The following is a 21761-nucleotide window of genomic DNA, read 5'->3' as shown; positions in this document are numbered from 1 at the left end:
CCTGATGTACTTGAAATAAGCTTGTGTCTCTTCAACAGTCTTTTCTGCCATTGAATAAATAGTAACATCATTCTTGAATTTCTAAAATACTATGAAATTCATTGACATGAAACATTTTGTAAAAGATTCATGGTCATTCAACCTTTGAAATTTGTGATGGTTAATTTTATGTGTCACCTTGAGTGGACCAAAGGATGCCCAGACAGCTGTTAAAGCATTATTTCTGGCTCTGTCTGTGAGGTTGTTTCTGGAAGAGATTCACATTTGCATCAGTAGGCTGAGTAAAGAAGATCCACCTCACCAATGTGGGCCAGCAGCATCCAATCCAAATAGAACAAAAAGGAAGGTAAAGGAAGGGTAAGTTTTCTCTCTTTCTTCTTAAGTTGGGGCACCCATCTTTTCCTGCCCTCAGACATTGGCTATTGGAGCTACTGGGTCTCAGGCCTTCAAACTAGGATTGAATTACACTACCATCCTTCCTGGTTCTCCAGCTTGCAGATGGCATATTGTGAGACTTTACAACTTACGTAATTATGTGAGCTAATTGCCATAACAAATCTTCTTGTATCTATATCTATAGCTAACTGTCTACATATATGGATTGCACACACACACACACACACACACACACACACACAGAGACAGAGATATACATCTTATTTTAGACAGATAGATGGATAGATAGATATGCCCGTATAGATATATATGCCCATATCTCTATCTATCTATCTATCTATCTATCTATCTATCTATCTATCTATCTATCATCTATCTATCTATCTATCTATCTATCTATCTATCTATCTATCTTTCATTGTTTCTTTTTCTCTGGAAAATCCTGACTAATACAGACTCTATTAAATAAACCCAAAAGACGTGCATATCTTAAGATGAGTTTATAATTCTTCACCTTGAGAAAAAGTGGACAAAGTGATGACACCCAACCTCACTGATAAGGAATCCCATTATATGGAAAATATAATGCACCAAAATGTGATTCCTTATGATAGAAATAAAGTTATATGTGGAAAGGGAAACAGATACATGTGGACAGAAAGTAGTCATGCATGGAAGGGGAGACAGCACAGAGGGATAAACCCAGAATGAAAATTAAAGCCTAAGGCCAGCTAAACCCAGTCTGCTGTTCTGTAAGTCTTCTGTATTTTTTATGAGGGACACAAAAAAAGCCAGCAGTTTACAAACTGCATCTGGTTTACATGAATTTCTTTAAAAATGTAACACTAAATCCTGCCAAATATTAGAGAATAATTCCATATACATGCACCCAAGCACATACATATTCTTACACAACCACCTACCCCCGCAACTCACCCACACCCACCACTAACTTTGGCCAGAAAAAGCTTTCATGGAGAACCTAACAATAGAAAACCTTCAACAGTCATTGGCCCCTTTGTTATCTGTGCACTTCATCCCTAACTCCATCTAGTAGAAAAGGAAACGCAACCTGCTTCTATTGTTCTTCTGTTTAAGTGAGATAAGATCCTTACTCTGTTCATATTTCCCCTTTATCTCCACAGTCCTTGTGTCTCAGCTTGTTCTTTGAGTTTAATGACTTTATGTCTTGCTTTGTTTTGCTTCTTTATATCTCATTGGGTTATGAGATCTTTACTGATTTCAGGACTTGGTACATTTTTTTCTCTTTGATTCCCTTCTTTATTCATCGTTAACTGGTTGACTTAAAAAGTTTGTCCAAAGTATATGGAAATTCTGTTTCCTCTTTTGTTAGTTCAACTGTCCTTTAGAAACCAGTAACAATTGGAATTTATTTTCATAGATTGTTTTGGCCATTTAATGATATCCTTACATTTATCATCTGTCCTACCCAAAACACAATTTCTTTCAGCAAAGCCCTAAATTAACAAGTCTCTTTCATGTAAGGTAGTTTTGAATTTAAGGCAGGACCATATGATGGGCTTGTAACTACTTTATACTTTCTTTATTTCTTGGTAATTACCTTACAGTTTGTTTCTTCACTGGTAAGATATACATCTTTCATCCTTGACCACATATTGCAAGTGTTGCTATTTTAAGTAGCAACACTTTTTTAAAGAATAAATCTGATGCATCTGTTTCAGAACTGGCACAATCATTATATATTATTATTTAGTATTGTGAGATGGAGGCCAGTTCCAACAATATCATTATTTACCAGGAGAATTATAACAGATAGAATAAAGTATACAAGCAGTATATAATTCCAAGGTTAGAGGATAACCTAAATATGAAGTTGCCATTTCATAATTTATTAAAATTAAAGGCTTTATTTGGATAACAATTTGAATGAAGAGTCTACACCTAAACATGATAATATAAAATTGAATTCAAATGAAAAAATATTTTCTTCAACATATACTACAGGTTTAGAATCCCAAATCTAAAAATCCAAAATCCAAAATGATCTAATGAGCATATTTCCTTTGAACATTAGGTTGGTCCTCAAAAGGCCAAAATGTTGGAGCATTTTGGATTTCAGATTTTCAGATTCAGGATGCTCAACCTGTAAGTATAATGCATATATGGAAAATCTGAAAAAAAAAAAATCCAAAATCGGAAACACTTCTTGTCCCAAGCATTTTGGATAAGGAATACTCAACCTGTGTATTCCCAGAAATGTGCTAAGTGTGTCAAGGAATATAATATAACCAACATTTATTATCTTTTTCTCCCCCAAATTTTATGATCTAGCAGGAGAACAAGATTTTAAAACAGGAGAGAATTAATCCAATGGGAATATAATTATGTGGGGAAATGTGCAGTGGAGGTTGTGTTATAGGAGTGAGGGAGGAGATTATCCTGTATATGGCAGCACTGTCTGGGAACCCATTGTGGAAGGTAGAAGATACATGTGGAATGCGGTGACATGAAGACAGTAATTGTGTCAGTCCATTTGTGTTGCTATAAAGGAATATCTGTGGCTGAGTAATTTACAAAAAAAAATAGGTTTATTTTGGCTCATGCCTCTGCAGGCTGTGTAGGAAGCATGGTGCCAGCACCTGCTTCTGGTGAGGGCCTCAGGAAGCTTATAATCATGGCAGAAGGTGGAGGAGGAGCCAGTATATCACAGTATATCAAATGGCAAAGTGGGAGCAAGAGAGAGAGAGAGGAGGAAGTTCCAACCCTTTTAAACAACCAGATGTTACACAAACTCATAGACTGAGAACTCACCCATTACTGCAAGATTCGAACCAAGCCATCAAGAGGGATCCTCCCCTATGATCCAACCACCACCCACTAGGCTCACTTTTAACATTGGAGGTCACATTTCAACACGAGATTTGGAGGCGCCAAAACATCCAGACCATATTAGTACTCTATTCATACTTTCAGCATTGATATTCCCTTTGTAGACATAATGGGGGGCGGGGGAGGGTAGATGAAAGAGTAACAACTAAGCAAAAACACCAGAGTTAAAATCAAGAAATGCAACCTTCACAAATTATTTTATGTAAACACTTTAAAGTCACAGTTAAGGTGGCCATTTTTTACAAGGCTAAGTAAATATGATTAACCAAAAGTACATTATGTCCATTTCATCTGTGCTAATATAAATACAGTCTATTCCTGCCTGATACAGGCCATTTCCTCCCTGAGGAATAGATGCAGTCAGTCTTATGAGCACCCAGAAGATGTGGACTATCTGTGTACAGTAAAGGCTTCACTAGTACCCATTTTCCCTGAGAATGTAATATTTTCAATCTGTGTATTTCTAATACCCTCCAACTCCAACAAAATACCTTTATAATCCTTTTCTGAGATTAAAAAAACTTCCAATAAATAACTTGAGTACATAATGCTGGATTACATGCTCTATAATTGTGTGTATACACTTGGATTATATAATAAAGGTTCTAATTTTAGTTTTTAAGTGGAAAAATGTTCTCATCTTGGAGAAAATAATTTCTATATCAAGCATGACAAATGTAATAAATGTCAAATAACTTTAAGCTAAAGTTAATAATGAGTTAGCCCCTACACTGGAGACTTGTAAAGCCCTGTTCCTGGCATTCCCCTACTCTCTTGATGAATGGTGGTGATATGGGAGGGGGGCAGGGAAGTGCTGGGTAGAGAAGGTCGGGACCCCAGGTAGGGCTCCACCCTCGGGCCTATGCCTGCGGACCTAGGTGAGGACAGGCATTTCTGTTTTCCTGCCGAAATGGTGCATTTCCCAAGACCACCCTGGCCTACCATACCCCCATGCTGTGCCTATGAAAACCCCAAGATCCTAGCGGGTACGCACACAAGCAGCTGGATGTTGAAAGGAACACACAAGTGACTGGACATTGAGAGGGGCAAACCAGTGGAAGAGCATGACGACAGGCACTGACAGACGCCGGTAAGACATCGACTGGTGGAACTGAGAGGTGACAACGTGCTAGCAGCCCTCTCTCGCTCTCAGCACCTCCTCAGCCTTGGCGTCCACTCTGGCTGTGCATGAGGAGCCCTTCAGCCCGCTGCTGCACTGTGGGAGCCCCTCTTTGGGCTGGCCAAGGCCAGAGCCGGCTCCCTCTGCTTGCGGGGAGGTGTGGAGGGAGAGATGCTGGCAGGAACTGGGGCTGCGTGTGGTACTCTAGGGCCAGTATGAGTTGCGGGTGGGCGCAGGCTTGGTGGGCCCTGCACTTGGAGCAGCCAGCCGCTGCTGCCAGCCCCAGGCAGTGAGGGGATTAGCACCCAGGCCAGCAGCTGCAGAGGATGTGCCAGGTCCCCCAGCAGTGCTGGACCGCCCACGCTGCCCTCGAATTCTCTCCGGGCCTCAGCTGCCTCCCCAAGGGGCAGGGCTCCGGACCTGCAGCCTGCCACGCCTGAACCTCCCCCCACCCCATAGGCTCCCACGTTGCTCGAGCCTCCCCAATGGGAGCCACCCTCTGCTCCGTGGGGCTGGTCCAATCAACTGCCCAAGGGCTGACAAGTGCGGGTGCGTGGCGCCTGACTGGTGGGCAGCTCCACCCACGGCCCCGGCTCAGAATCGACTAGGCAAAGCCAGCTGGGCTCCTGAGTTGGGTGGGTACTTGGATAACTTTTATGTCTAGCTGGAGGATTGTAAATGTATCAGTCGCACTCTGTGTCTAGCTAAAGGTTTGTAAATGCACCAATTAGCACTCTGTGTCTAGCTCAGGGATTGTAAACGCACCAATCAGCACTCTGTCAAAACGGACCAATCAGCTCTCTGTAAAAGGGACCAATCAGCTCTCTGTAAAATGGACCAATCAGCAGGATGTGGGTGGGGCCAGATAAGGGAGTAAGAGCAGGCTGCCCTAGCCAGCAGGGGCAACTGCTCGGATCCCTTTCCACACTGAGGAAGCTTTGTTGTTTTGCTCTTGGCAATAAATCTTGCTGCTGCTCACTCTTTGGGTCGGCACTGCCTTTGTGAGCTGTAACACTCACTGCGAAGGTCTGCAGCTTCACTCCTGAGGCCAGCAAGACTGTGAACCCACTGGGAGGAATGAACAACTCTGGATGGGAGCAACCAACAACTCCACACACGCTGCCTTAAGAGCCGTAACACTCACTGCGAAGGTCTGCAGCTTCACTCCTGAAGCCAGCAAGACCACAAACCCACCAGAAGGAAGAAACTCCAAACACGTCCGAACATCAGAAGGAACAAACTCCAGATATACCATCTTTAGGAACTGTAACTCTCACTGCGAGGGTCCGCGGCTTCATTCTTGAAGTCGGTGAGACCAAGAACCCACCAATTCCGGACACAGAACAATGTGGAGTTTAGCTGGGGTGGTCACAGGAGAGTCTGGCCACTGAATAGCCCAACTCCAGGGGAAAAAACCACCTTTCCACTCCATCTCCCTTCTGGCTCCCCCATCTGCTGAGAGGTACTTCCACTCAATAAAACCTTGCACTTAGTTTGCAAGCCCACGTGTGATCTAACTTTTCCTGTACTCCAAGGCAAGAACCAGGATACAGAAAGCTCTCTGTCCTTGCAATAAGACAGAGGGTCTAATTGAGCTGGTTAACACAAGCTGCCCGCCAGTGACAAAACTAAAAGAGCATCCTGTAACATACGCCCACTGGAACTTCAGGAGCTGTAAACATTCACCTGCTAGACACTGCCATGGGGCTAGAACCCCACAGCCTGCTCATCTGTATTCTCCCCTAGAGGTTTGAGAAGCGGGGCACTGAAGAGGCGAGCCACACCTCCTGTTGCACATCCTGGAGGGGGACAAGCGAACTTTTCCCATTTCAGTGGTACTCTTCAAATGTTCAAATGACACAAACCTGGCAGGGATATTGACCACCACAATAGACTAAAATGGTAAACTAAAACCAAGAAGATGAAATTTGACAAGAATCAAGGCAAAGAATTAGTGTGATCTTAACAGACCTGTAACAAATCACTCAAAATAATCACAAGTGTTTCAAAAAATTCACAATGTGAAAAATTAAAATTAGATGCTCTGTTAGTCATCTCTGAAAACATCCGAAAATGTGAACTGATAATTAAAGAATTGTGTGCTAAGACTCCAGAATTTAGTGTGAAATTACCCATGACTGATTTCGGAAGCCACTAACATTAGTAGTATATGTTTATTTTGTATCCTTGCATGTTGCATCACTCCTACGCCACCAGATTATCTGACCCTAGGAATCAAAGATTTGGAACCCTTTGGCCATGCAAACTAGAATTACCAAAACGAACAAACAAACGAACAAACAATAACTCAATAAGCTTCTAGTCCTGTAGACTTCGAATGACCTTCCTCTTGCATTTCACAGGACAACCAACTGCAGTTGCATTATTCCCATAGACATACTTCCAATTGTGGTCAGGAAGTTTAGTCGTAGATTTCTTATTTATCACCAGATTTGTACAAACGTAACCACATCCAAACCACCTACCCAACCAATATTAGTAATGTCCTTTTACTTCCTGATTAAAGTGCAAAGTGCTTTAAACATTCAGTGTAAACACATTTGTTTATTTCTTTCTTAATTTGTGAGGCCACATTGCTGGCAGAGACCAGAGTAGAGGAATCCAAGATGTATTGATTTCTTTCTTCATGACTATTTAATCGGGTAAAGTGTGCACCACTTGCAAGTGCCAAGATGCTGGTTACATTTTAATAAATGTCCTCTTTGGTCGATCAATACTTCTCAGCCCAAAAATAAATAAATAAATAAAAGTGCTGTTCTCTTATAAGTTAATGGAGAGAAAATCTTTTTACTATCGCCAATCATCATGACAAACAAGAATATGAAAAGTGTTAATGAAATGACCAACTGTCTATAAAATAAAAGACTTTCAAGACAGTCTCCTTTCTTCCTTCAATCTGATGAAACAAAATGGAAAATTACACTAGTGCCCATCCAGCGTGAAATGATGTTAACAAGCAGAAAACAAATGCTATAATGAAGGACTTCTAGGATGTACTATGTATAGTCTTACTTGTAAAGAGGGAATTACTGGGCAGAGCTCTAGCCCTGAGCAACATCCCACCCCCTACTGAGGAGAATCACAGCTATCATCATGTCCCTCGGGAAATCGCACCATTCGCCACTATACAACAAATTGATGTTCACAGCATAATAATTATCCATGTGCTGCAAACAATAGGCCACACAATTACCAAGCAGGACAATGCCCTACACAGGGCAAAGTAAAGTTACAAAATGAGGTGATTGTACAGATAATTGAGGCAATAGCCCCACAAAAAAGGGAGGTGGACAAGTTGTCATTTATTGAGCATTGTTCAGGAAGGAAGAGTTACAAATAACTGAATTTTCCTGAACACCAAAACTTATCATTTAAGCACAAAATGTTTCATTTTCAAAATGCATTCATTGTGGATGGATATCTTACTTAAAATATATTATTAATCCTTCTCTCTAGTTAAACAGAGTCTATAAATGTGATTATATTTTGATAGTTCTCTCAGCTAAACAAACAAAACTTTTATTAGGGAAAGGTGGATCAGAAACTACTACCTGGGTTAAGAATGTAACCACATTCTTGTAATGCCTCCCATTTTCTACAGAAGGATGGCATGAAGACATGTAAGCACACTTGTAGAGGCATTATTCCAAAGGAGTTCACAGGTTCCTACGTAAACCCTGCAGGTGCAAAGCAACATAAGCCAAACAAATGATATTTCTAAAATTAAATGAGATACAACTACAGACATTTAAAATAATTTGATGCTATTTTTGTGAACCTCATTTTCTTACTAGAGACTGGAGCATAAAGGAATATTGTGGAATTGAAGCAGCTTAATGTGAAGGTTCTGCACTTGTCTTGAAGCTCAGACTGCCTGGGTGCAAATCTCATCCAGCATGTAATAACTGTGTGATGCTGGAAATCTTTTTTGAATCATTATAAAAGTCTGCATTCTGATCCACAAAATAGAAATAATTATGATCCCTCTATTGTTGTAATTTTAAAATAAGATCATCCTTGCAAAATATTTAGCCCTTTTGTTGGCACTTAGTAAGGGCTCTGTAAATGTTAGCAATTTAAATAAGAAAATGGGGAGGGAAATTGGTTCAATAGGAATCTAGAGATGAAAGTATAAATAATAAACGTGTGAAAGACTATAAAAGGAATGAGTGTAAAAAATAAAGGAATAGAGAAAAAATAAAGAAAGAGTATTTAGAGGACACTAAGTCAATTTTTTAGATCACCATGCCCTCAACTGTTCAAGGAAAAATCACTATTTCGGTATTAATAAATATTTACTGTGCCACATCACAGACTAGACACAATGCCAGACACCATTAAATTATGTAATATAGCCTATTCTGCACCAACATCTTTGAGGTGGATTTTGTCTTTGTCATTTTGTAAGTGAGAAAACCAAAACTCAAAACAAAGGAATATTGTAGGTCATATGGTAAGAAAGATTTATAAATATCATTTAAATATAGTATCTTTTGGCTCTAAATCCAATGTGCTCTTCCCCTAACACAGAGCTTATGTACATGTTTTCCTTCCTTCTCCCCTGTCCTCTTGCTGACCCATTTTGTACTTCTCCTTCTGTTTTTTGAGCACTCCTTATGTGTGAAACACTGAAAAAAAAGAAAGTTAAAATTTGTTCTTTGTCTGTAGTGATTTTACAATCTATTGGAGGACAAAAGCACGTGAAGAGATGCATACAATTTAACAGATGACTTCAACAGGGACATGCATGGAGTGCCATTGTTTCTCACATCAACCTCTGTGCCTGGAATACATTCTCTTTGCTTCAGGCTCCCAGATCCTGATATCCTTCTATCTTTCAAGCCTCGGCTCACGTTTATCATTTTCTCCCATAACTATACATACTCAGTGTTTCCCTTTTATTTGAATCATTCTTGTGATTTATTGTCTATATCTGAAGAGCCTGTTAAGATGAACAGCATTTGGTGTCACCTCCAGAGTTTCATATTTGGAATCTGGGGTGGGCCCTGAGAATTTTCACTTTAACAAGTTCCTAGATGATCTTGCTGCTGCTGCTCCAGGGAGCATACACAGAGCACCATTCACTACCCCAAGGGGCTCCTCCCTCAGCATTTGCCAAACATTCCCTCTGGTCTGAGCTAATGTTCCTGTTGCATAGATCCAGTTTCCTACCTAGCCATTAGTCCCTTGAATCCAGGGGATATTTCTTCTTATTCTTTGTACCTTCCCATAGCTGTTAGAAAAGCATGCCAGTCAGTAGTAGGTGTAGAGGAAGTATGTTTAACTTGACTGGTTGATTAGTGGGTTGATTTACTGCCAGCTCAGTGGCTGTTTCTCTCCCATTACTTCCGCCTCCCATGAGGACTGCACCTGCGGCAGCGATTTTATGTGAACTTGGATTACTGTATGGAAATGGAGGTGAGCATATGTAGATATTTGTATTATCATATCTTTCAAATAACATCTCTCAAATAATGATACTTGTGTAAAACTTTTCCTCATGTTTATTTGCAGGGTAATACATAGACAGTTGCCTTGGAAACACTCACTCTGAATATTCTAAATTTTCTATAATGGAAAATCTTGCCTTTACCTTATAATTTATAGGCTCTCTCATTTTGGTGTTTTGCTGAGAATACATAATGAGATCCAGATGCTGATAAATGTCATTTTCTGAGGACATAATTGTTATATTCATGTATTACTTTTTTTATAAACTCATTTTTGTCAGTCAGGCTTCCGAAGAGCAATTATCTAATAAAAAATAAAATTTTAACTAAGGCTATTTAAAGTTGTGTTTTAACTGCCCTCTGTATAGTGACCATTTCTTTTTTACTTGTACATTTTAAAATATTAGTTTTTTTATTATCTCTTCCCTCATAAATCAGAATTAAAACTGTCATTTCCACATTTGTGGTTGTAGAACTGTTAGGCAACTTTTTTTTTAAATGTCATTAAATACCAACTAGCCTTAACAATTCAGAACATCTGGTTCCAAAAACCCGATTACTGGGCACAGTCATAACACATTGCATTTTCTACTAGACTCAGCAAAGTCTCCATTAGTTATTGTTCCTGTTTACTCAGTTTTGAGCTAGACTCTCCCAGAGTACCAATTATGTCCTGAGAGCAAGTCCACACACACACAAGGTGAAGAACAAGTTTGACAATTATCCTATTAATTTGATCTATGTTTACACATATATAGCCAAACCAGATAATTCAGTACAAATAACTCACCCAAAGGACTTATTATCTGGGCTGGTTATCTACATAGATCAAACTAGATCTTAATAACTCCCAAATTTCCACTTTACTTTATGTCCTATAGACATAACCAAAGGTGATTCTACCTGCTCCGGCCTACGCATGCCAAGTTATCTGTTTCTACAACAGTGGATTCAGCTTTCAAACTTATCACATACTTACAGAAAAGTTCTTGAAGACTAGAGGTATCAAAAATAGCTACTAATGAGTTATTATTGCATTTATTATTTCTAAATCAACAGGAATGTAAAATTTATTTGCATTGTCATTATCTCTCTTGTGTAGTATGAAGTCTAAGATTCATTTAAATATCTGTTCTCAGTCAGGGTCCATCTTACCACTTATATACAGATACCTCTAATTGTCAATGAAAAAATCTTATATTTGACTATGTCTTAGCTATGAGAATGTGATGACAATGAACATTAATCTAAGCTTACTTTGTTAAAAATATTTATACAGGCATCTCTTCTTTCAGAATTTACAACGTGTGTCTACTGGAGTCCTCAAATATAAAGAAGATAATATTCATATGTGTACAGCCAGAGCTTTGCTAAAGCATGATATATACTCAATAAATGACTGAACAAACTTGAGTATTACAAAAATTAAACATGAATATTGTAGAAAATAAGAAAATAGCAATGAAGAAGAAAGGTAATAATAAGATCACTAACTCACCACAGTAAAATTACTATTGATATTTTAGCGTATGCTCCCAGAAAGGATTCATTGCATACTTTATCTAATTTTAATATTTCATCATATTATAGAAAGTGCTTTGTAAACTTTTTTGCTAACCAGTATATCCAGTTTTTTTTTTTTAATCCTAATCTTTGCTCTTCACTATTAGGAAAACTTTTATCAGAATTCAGTGGTTCCCGGTTCTCAGACTTGAGAGTGCATCAGAATCACCTGGAGGGCTTGTTAGAAAACAGATTCCTGCACCTCACCCCCAGAGATTCTGATTCAGTCTGTCCAGGGTGGAGTCTAAGAATTTGTGCTTTTAATAAGCTCCCAGGCTGAGCGCGGTGGCTCACGCCTGTAATCCCGGCACTTTGGGAGGCCGAGGTGGGCAGATCATGAGGTCAGGAGTTTGAGACCAGCCTAGCCAACATAGCGAAACCCCATCTCTAAAAAAATACAAAAAATTAGCTGGGCATGGTGGTGGGCGCCTGTAATCCCGGCTACTCAGGAGGCTGAAGCAGGAGAATTGCTTGAACTGAGGAGGCGGAGGTGAGCTGAGATCGAGCTGTTGTACTCCAGACCGAGCAACAGTGCAAGACTCTGTCTCAAAATAAATAAATAAATAATAAGCTCCCAGATGTTTCTATGGTTCAAGGAACACACTTTGAGTAACACTGGATTAGACCATTATCTACAACATTCACAATGACAAAATACTGTGATATGTCTCCAGTTCTTCTCTACTCTCCTTATTAAATTAAAAAAAAAACCATGAATAGATATTCTCAATTTGTTTGTTATGCCCTGGCATTTAAAATGCTTCTCTTTTTATATTTTGTTATGAAACTAGGAGAATGAAACTATCTAACTTCCTATATCCAGAGAATAAAGAGAAAATGGTGCCTTGATTTAAAATTTGGTCTTAGTAGCTGTTATTACACTAATTTGTTCTTTGTGCAGCTAAGAAAGGAGACCTTAAAATGCATATGAGCCAATAATTAGCCTATTTCTTACTCCTGATGGGTCCAAAGAGGCAAAATTTTTAAATGAAAAGCTTATGCTATTTTTCTTAATAATAGATTATGTATATTCCATTTTAGCTTTTCAACTTATAGTTCAATTAGGAAAATTTTTTTTCCTTTTTATGACAGCAAAATTTAGATTGCAAAATTACTGTCTATGACAGTTAATGTTTTTCTTTAGAAAAATGGTGAGTATGTGTGTGCAGGTGAGAATATACGTGTTTGTGTGTGCACAAGCATGCATTCCAGGGGCTACTTAGTAGACTAAGAATTTAAAAGTTTAATCAGTGAAAAATCTTTAAAAAGATTCTACTTAAAATGTTAATATTCAACTTAGACTGTTCAGCTACATATAATAACTGCCAAAGTACTTGGATGGATTTCCCACAAGGTAAAAACAGAATCTGGACTATAAAAGAGAGACTTCCTAAAGCCAAAGGGACAGAAAATGGGGAGAAAGGAGGAGGGCTATACTGGAAACCAGGGAACATCATGAGTAAAACTTATAAGGTGATTTTAGCTTATTCTAGATTTTCTCTTAGATATTAAGAAAAGTCATAATCAGTATGCTAAATTATAATTTTCAGTTAAAATATTATTCTCAGGCAAACACAAAATGAACATGTTTCACATATTTTATTCATCTCACTAATTAATGAGAAACCAGCAAGATATTAAAGTCAGTTGAAATAAATAGTAGAAAAACAGACATATATAGATATATAATCAGCAATAATGAATGAATTTGCTAATAGATGTAAAACATATTAATAGTCTATAGGACAATACAATGTGATGTTTAGACTCATCTTTTCTACAGGATAGAAATCAATTATATCTTTACTTGACAAAAATTATTTGTATTCTTATGAACGAGAATAATTTGTAGTAATATCAGTGTTCTAAAACTTCACTTCTTCCCCTACAGAATTGTAATGTAGCACCTTCAACAGAAAGACAATCAAAGGTATACATCCTGACAGGTTCAGACCCCTGAAGGATCTGTTAGACAATGTCCAACAGTAAGCCTTTTTGCCCATTTCCTAATCTTGGGCATATTTTTCTGTCGGTAGACATTCAAAATTATCTTCCTCACATAGTTTAATTTCCTTTTGTGGCAATGTCCTTAATCTTTCATTAAGACTGCTGCACCTACAAACTTTATGTGGAGGCCGTAAAGAAAAATTGGGAGTAGAGAGTTGTCACACAGGGAAATGTAGCCTAGCCATCCCTGTGTGTCATTCACCAGGAGACCTTCCTTGTGGCACAAACAGCAGAGAAAGGAACTGAAACCAGACTTCATTAGCTCTAGACCACAGCCAGCAAATAGAACACTGATGATTGGGAGCAGTTCAGAGGGTGCTCCCTAGAAAGCCGGTTAACCTTTTTTTGAAAGGATAACGCTTTCACAAAAAGGCATGAATGACTAGTGATTGGATTCCATATGAGGAACTACATTGGTGCTGGAGAGGTTTTGGAGCTGGGATCCTGGGTCCAAAGGAAAAATAATGAGAACATTAAGATAAAACTACCTGCTAAGGTATTTACTCTTGTTTTGCTCATATGTCAGCATGCCTAAGGGAAGAACTTGAGGAATTTTGAGAGTTCGATGCCACTCCAGTGGATTCCAAGTCAGATTGAACAGGAGTTGTTATGAAAGCCTGCCTTGATTTCACACCTATCTGCTAAAAGATGTTATCGCCCTGCCAGCCCTCTGAACACAGGCCTTTCTGGGAGAGGGAAAGCAGGCTGACAGCCCTGAAATGTGCCCAGGGTTTTGCAGCGGGAAAAGGCAGATCAGAGTGGTGACTCAAGAAAATCCTGTCCCACATGGGTTCTGATAAACATGCAAGCACTAAAACATTAAGCCACCTTTGTCAGCAATCTTAAATCCTATTTTTTGTTTCCTTTCCTGCTGAGTTCTTTTATTAGCCACAATGATAATGATGCTAATAAGAAGCCACTTATTCCAGCCTCTGGAATGATTCTTAATAACTTACGATCTCCATTTTTGTCTAAAATTCAGCACAATTCAGCCTTTTAAAAAAAAGTGAAAAAAAATCAAGTTACACACAGAAAATGAATTATGCACCAAATTGTAAATATTCCATTTCTTTTGCTGATCTGAAACTCCCCAAAGAAATATGAACACCTGATTTAAAATTCAGCTGCAGTGACATTTCCTAGCTGGGAAAAAAATACTTGCAAAAATTCACAAGTATTTGCAAAAAGATAACTTTTTTTTGGTGGATACTAGAACATTCTAATGTGTTTTTAAAAACTATCTTGTGCTTATATTCCCCAAAATGAATAAAATATTGCTTACTGGAAGTTTGTTCTGTGAATAGACTTACAACACTTCAGCAAGAAGGGACTTTGCATGGCTAGGGATAATTTCCTGAGAGTAAAGATGCATGTGACAGCAAACTTTCTACCTGGAGAGTAGCAAAAGTCAGGCAAATGCCTACTATTACACTGCAGACTTAACTATTAGATATCTTGGCCAACTGATATATCACAACTGAAAACAATCATCCTGCTAAAGTCCAAAAGGAACTGGAAAAGCCCACCTGTTGTGTTTTCCACTGGGATTTCCAAATATAAGGAGTTAAATACATTAAGCCCAGAGAAATATTACTAGTATTTTCACTAATAACTTTTGTTTCTTTGTTTCTCTAAAACATTGCTCAGCTATGAAAGAATTAGTTTCCATTTCTCGACATACTATGTTAAATGACTTTTGATGAGACAAATATCCCCACTGTCCAAGTGCTTTGGGCACATGGGTGAATAAACAGCAAATAGAATTGAAGCCAACATTCATCATATTGATGATTTCTCAACACACAGACATACAACGCACATTGCTCTACCCTAAATATATTAACACTATGTTGAATAGTCAACACACAATTTGATTTTTGCATATTAGCAATAATAGGTGTTTCACTAATAACAGCTTATATTGGTATTAATTTATTTAACATTCACTCAAGACATATTTAGTGACTGTATATTTCAAAGCTTTTTGTGAGCATTAGTGAATCACATAATCTTGTGAAATGACATGGCAGGAATAGTTTACCTCATTTTTTCTATGAATAGACTAAGGATTATAGAGTTTATAAATTAGAATTCTAGATTCCTGAGTCCTACCATTAATCATCATTAATTGTCATTCTAGAGGAAGTCTACAGATTCTTGGGGTCAGAATCACCAAAGGTTTGTTAAAAATGCATGGTCTAAAGCTCTAACACAGAAGAAGGCACTACAGATCAGAATATGTGAGATAATAACAGCATTTAGCAAGCACCCCAAATGGCTTGCTTCTAGAAACTTTCCTAAATATCCCAGGATCGATTAATTGATTGATGAATTTACTTGTGTTACAATATTACTTGATGTAATTCTGTCTGTTTAACCTGGAATACTAGCTACATAAGCAGAGACATGGTATGATAGCCCATATTAGAGGAAGACACAATGGTAGGCAGTGGGAGACATCTCACAGAAAGGCCTCTGTGTCTGAAAGCAATGTAAAGTTAACTTCAGAAAGTAAAGGGAAACTCTACTGCAAGGGAGATGCAGATGTGGATAATCCAAGAGACTGCATTCTTTCTGGTTGACACAAAACACCATTACCTCTCCAAACAATTTAAATTAAGCAAAAGCTAGTGGATGCAAATGGGTAAATTCTGGTGCATTTTTTTTTTTTTTAAATTTCTGTAACTGGTTCCTGCGAGGCAGGCCTACATCAAAATGTGACTGGTAAGATTTGTTTTTAGTATCCTCCCACTCCCATTTTCAAACCCTTCTTCTGTCTATACCTGCATACTCCTTTCCAGACGAGTTACTAGTTCTTTGACAGCCTTGAGGAAGACAAATGGTAAAGCCACTAATGGTGGAGTATGAACTCAGTGATTTCCATTGAGGGAATACATGTCACCTTTCAGATTGAGGTATTGCTCACCCTCTCCCAAACCAGGTAGCACAGGCTGTTGCCTCCTCATCCACTGGTAAGACACAACTAGATTTTTATACTCAGGGCCAAACCACTCCTGCTTAATACCAACTTACTTCAACTCAGATTGCTTGAGACTCATTGTGGTTCATCTATAAGGCAAAACTGAGACAGGGATTAAAAAACCTCATCTCTAATTCTTGCTTTCTCTACATTGAGGTGTGTCCCTTGGAGCTGCCAAGTCAGGCTTTTCAGCACATTCTATTCACCCTCAGTGAGTTGGCAAGTTGCATAGAACCTAAAGAAACAATCAATTTTGTCAGGGGAAAATAAATCAATCCCACCATTTTTTTTTTGTCTTTGTTGTTGTTCGTCAGAAAATAATTGGTAATTGACCTTTTTCTCACTTTTTCTATAATTTTGTTGTTCATAAATAACATTGCTGAAAAGCAAAAAAAGCGATTAATCAAAATAAAATTCACATGCAAATTTGCATTCTCTTCCCCTCCTAATTTTACATAATGTGTCTTTGCTACCTATGAAAAGTGCGTATCACATGGTAAAATGATATGCACCCCCCCAACACACATACTTTCCAATGAAATGCTGGCATTATTGCAGTTGGAAAAGTAACAAAATACTATGTTACAATATTGCTAAAAGTAATAAAGCTTTCCTTGTTTTTCAAGAGGCATGTCTAGCAACAATTCTATTTCTCCCTCTTTCAATTTCTCCCTCTGTATTTCTCACTCCTTCCTCCAGTCACCCTCCCTTTCTGGTCTTTGGTTTATCAATATATCAAAAAGCAAATGTGATGACTCCCCTATATATCTGCTTCTCAGATTTCATTCACCTCTGACCTGTAATGGTCCAATTTAGCTCAAGTACTTTTATTTATGCTATTCCCTAGGCCTATACATTTTGATGAAAGAAATGACACTCTCTGTTCAGTGCCTTCAGAGAGCACTTTACAGGTACCATCCGTTCAGAAAAAGCAGTCACCCAATACATGAGATTGTGACAAGGTATAATGTAATGGTAGTTATGCGAACCTCCAATAAACCAGCGCTACTTCACAGATTACTTGGAGAGAAAGTCTCTTAGCGTGCTTGAAGAAGTATGAAATGAATTTCATTTCCTTCTCATTTGCCTTGCTTCTGAAAGGTTTCATGCAAGATATGTGACCAACTATTATAGTACTAATCCATCCATGACAGAGCTCAATTTTCTCTGAGAATTTACTTCTGAATGGGCTTCCGAAATACTTGAAAGCTCAAAATTAAAGTACACTGAACAGAGCAGCCACTGAGCTGTGGACAACTGTCAGTCAAGAAAACCAGTTGGAACAAAATGTAAATTAGATTTTATTTTATTTTTTTAAAGTGATCTATAATGATGAGGTGGTAAAGTTTTATAGCCCATTTCCAAACAAGAACAATATGGAGGGAAGTGGCAAGAGCTGTTATTGTGAGCTTTTCTCATTACTGCAAATGAAAATGGGAGCTTGTGTTATGGAAACTCTAGAAATGATGTGCAAACACTGTGGCTTGTTGTATGCACTCTTTGTTTTGGTGGATGAGAAAGTGGAATGACAGGAGCCGGCTGCCAGTCACCAGAGACAATGTCTACAGAACAACTGACACTGTGCATGGCGTTCTGGTACTTGGGCCATAGTAGTCAGGGTATCACTGATGTTAGTTATACCAAGGACAGTTTTGGTCTATGGAAATAGCAGAATTTTAAAAATTCAACACTATTTGACTCCAGGAATTTGTGAGACTAAAGACTTGCTAGATTAAAAAAAAAAAAAAAAAAAAAAAAACATGGCTGACAGAATTTCTAAAAATACTAATTTGTGGAGGTAAACATTCCCTAATACTGGAATCAAAACCTCACATTTAGTGCCTGGTATGTACCTGGGTCTGCCTGATATACAGTGGAGCTATGAGAACATAGAAGGAACGTTTCTTGATTTGAAAATCTAACATTCTAGTAACTGCATGAAAGGGAGAGAAAGAGGATAAAGAGCAATGCTTCTAGAAAGCTCTGAATTTATAATATAAGCAAAAAGTTAAGTGTCAAGGAGTTTCTAAAAGTAGTCTACTTTTTCTTTGAAATAAGGGAGACCCAGCAAACAATGAGCTCAGGGAAATTTTAGTTGAATTAAATACTTAGAAAGTATTTTTTGTTTGTTTATTTTTGAGAAGTCTGACTGCAACATTTTTAGAAGGCATTGACAACTAAATAGCAATTGGACATTTGTCTAATAATGACTTTATATGAGCTACCACTCCTAGCCTTATAAGAAAGATATAATTCAAGAGAGAGTTGCAGTAATGAAATAGAAAGAGAGTATACCTATGAGACCGTTAATTTCAGGTTTCAGGTGTGGATTAAGGAACACCTAGAGACCTAGTAAAGCATAATCCTGGGTGTATGTTTTAGAGTGTTTCCAGAGGGGAATGGCATGTGAGTCAGTAGACTGAATGGGAAGATCCATCCTCAATGTGGGTGACAATCAGCTTGGGGCCCAGATAGAAAAAAAAAAAAAAAAAAAAAAAAAGAATTTCCTCTCCGTCTCCTGGAGCTGGAAGACTCTCCTCCTGCCTTTGGACATCAGAACTCCAGGCTCTCCAGACTTGGGATTTCAGGACTTTTACCAGAAGCCTTCAGGATTCTCAAGGCTTTCATCACAGACTGAGAATTATACCATTGGCTTCTCTGGTTCTGAGGCTTTCAGACTTGGACTGAGCTATGCTACCAGCATTCCAGGGGCTCCAGCTTGCAGATGGCTTGTCATGGGACTTCTCAGCCTCCATAATCACATAAGCTAATTCCTCAAATAAGTTGTCTCTCACACACCTATATCTATGCTATAGCTATAGCTAGAACTTATTAGAGGAATTATTTTTTTTTCTATCTGGGCCCCCATAAGATTTTCATAGCTATAGCTATAGATATATGATGTACGTGATATGTGATATATGATGTAAGATATAATAGCTTATAGCTAGAGCTATAGATATGATATTTAGCTATAGATATAGATATTTGATATGATATATGATATGATAGCTATGTCACCATAGCTATAGCTATATCCTATTCGTTCTGTCCTTCTGAAGAGATCTGACTAATACAACCTGGGTGTGATGATGCAAAAAAGGAGAATAAAATAAGGCATGATATAAGAAATCAGACAAAGGACTAACAGCACACCTCATTCTGTCACTTCCCTGGATTTCCTGGGGTTTTGTTTCATATATATATATACACACACACACACACATATATATACACACACATACACACACACACACACACACACATATATATGAGTGTTTTAGAGAGAGAGAGAGAAAAATTTAGTTTCCTTAGGCTAGAAACCCAAACAAATCAAACAGATAAAGGGTAAAAAGTGATTGTATAGGATTCCACAAAGCTCTACTCAGCTCCATCTTCCAGGGTTTATGTAATAGATGAACAATTACAAAATGTTAATGCATTTCAAAACCCTCCTTTCCCCTCCCACCTGGGAGACAGCAGAGTAAGTCAGGATGTCACAGAACCAGATGTTCTAGTCTCTCTCCATGATGACATTTACAGACATTTGAGTTAAAACGCCAATGCAATCTGAATACTGGAATAATAGAAAATTGGTTGACTGCTTGTTTGATTGTTGTCTTTTTTAAAAGGCCAATTTCAGTAAGTTTAAAACATCTTTCCAATTTTTAGCTGCTGAAAATAAGCTTGGATTTAGTATTATATTTGAGTACAGTAATTTAAAGAAGGATACTTAAACTTGCCTTGATAACCTAAAACTTTAGAAAGGTCATTGTGGTAAAGGAATCATTTAGGCATTCATAAAAGCATAAAGTACAAAATATTCTCTGGAATGGAGAGCCTTATTTCCAAAGCTAAAATTTAAAATCTGATGTGCTTCCTCAGCAAAATGTTTGGAACAAGAGTGAATGAGATAGGGCAAGAAGGGTAGAGTATGAAAAATGATGTTTCTAGAAGGTTCCAAGTCTATAAAAGAAACCACAGACTCAGTGTCACATAGCTGCTGGCAAGGAGTACGTTCTTGAAATTGAAGAGGGAGGTTTAGTGAACAAATCTGTGGAGACAGAAGTCCCAAGTCATTATAGTCTAGTCAGACCATTTTTAGAGTTATTTTCTTCTTTAATTTTGGAGGCAACATTTTAAGAGGCATTGACAACTAGGGGGCAAGAAGTATGGCAAAAGCAGATCATTGCCTTGTTTGAAACATGGTTGGAAAACCCAGGCAGTTTGACCTGGAGAAAAGAAGATGGGTGGGGAGGGGTGGGCATGATGCAGGGATTCAGCAGAAAAAGCACTAAAAGACTCTTTACTTCTAAGTAATACGGATTTTGAAGTAATTTACAGAAGCAAGAAGGAGAGGAGAGGCTTTGTCCATATGTATCGTAAAATCAAAACTGGGAGAATCGCTAATGTTGCAATAATGTAGAGTGTAGTAGGGGGATTAAGAGCATGGCCTTCAGTTCCTGGCTGCCTAGGTTTGATTTTCAGCTTGGCCACTTAGGTCTCTGCACTTCTGGGAACATTAATCCTCTCTTTGGGGCACACTTTCTGTAAAATAGGAATGAATGTAGTAGTGCCTGCCTTCAAATGTTTTTCTAAGCATATGTTCAGGAAATGGTCTGATACATGTAAAGTACTTGGAGCAGTGCCTGACCTACAGAGGCTGTGTGATAGATAGGAACCCCTAGCATCAGCTCCAGACCATCGAAAAATGGTCTGGCCAGAAGAGCTGTTGCCAAAGAAATGAACAAGTGTGAATGCTCATGGGTCAAGGTGGCTGTAGCAACTCTAGTAAGTTAATTAAATATTTCCTTAGAATAAAGAAGAATTCTTGGAGGTGCTTGAAAATAGTTATTCTTCCAGGACTAGCCCAGTCAGACAGTACCAGGCTCCAGAGGAAAAACTAGCATAAAGCCTTCCAAAATCTATTTCTTCCCCTTACAACTTTTTATTGTGGTCTTAAGAACCCCAAACTGTGAATGTAGAGAATGGGTTGAGTTTGTCCCTAAGCCACAAGAAGTTGCTAAATGCTTGTCTTTAGAGTTCTCTTTGTTTATAACCTGAACTAAAAAAAAAAAAAAAAAAAAATCCCCAATAAATCCATCTGCGTTGTTTCCCTGTTCCCACCTACCTACAGGAATGAGAAAGTGTGGGAATCATAAAGGAAGGGAGAACCAAATGACAGAGGGATCTTGGGCCATGAGTCACAGCAAGGAAAGCCTCCCACCAAACATCTGCCCTGGACTCCTACAGGAACAAGAAATGAACAATCGTGTTCAGCCCCTGAGACTTGGGCTTAACATGATTTTCACATTGTCTACCCTACCTAACAGAGCAGAGATGTAAATATTAT

Source organism: Hylobates moloch, unplaced genomic scaffold (genome assembly GCF_009828535.3).
Source record: "Hylobates moloch isolate HMO894 unplaced genomic scaffold, HMol_V3 SCAFFOLD_5, whole genome shotgun sequence".
Taxonomy (NCBI): Eukaryota; Metazoa; Chordata; class Mammalia; order Primates; family Hylobatidae; genus Hylobates; species Hylobates moloch.
This window is presented reverse-complemented; position numbering follows the sequence as displayed.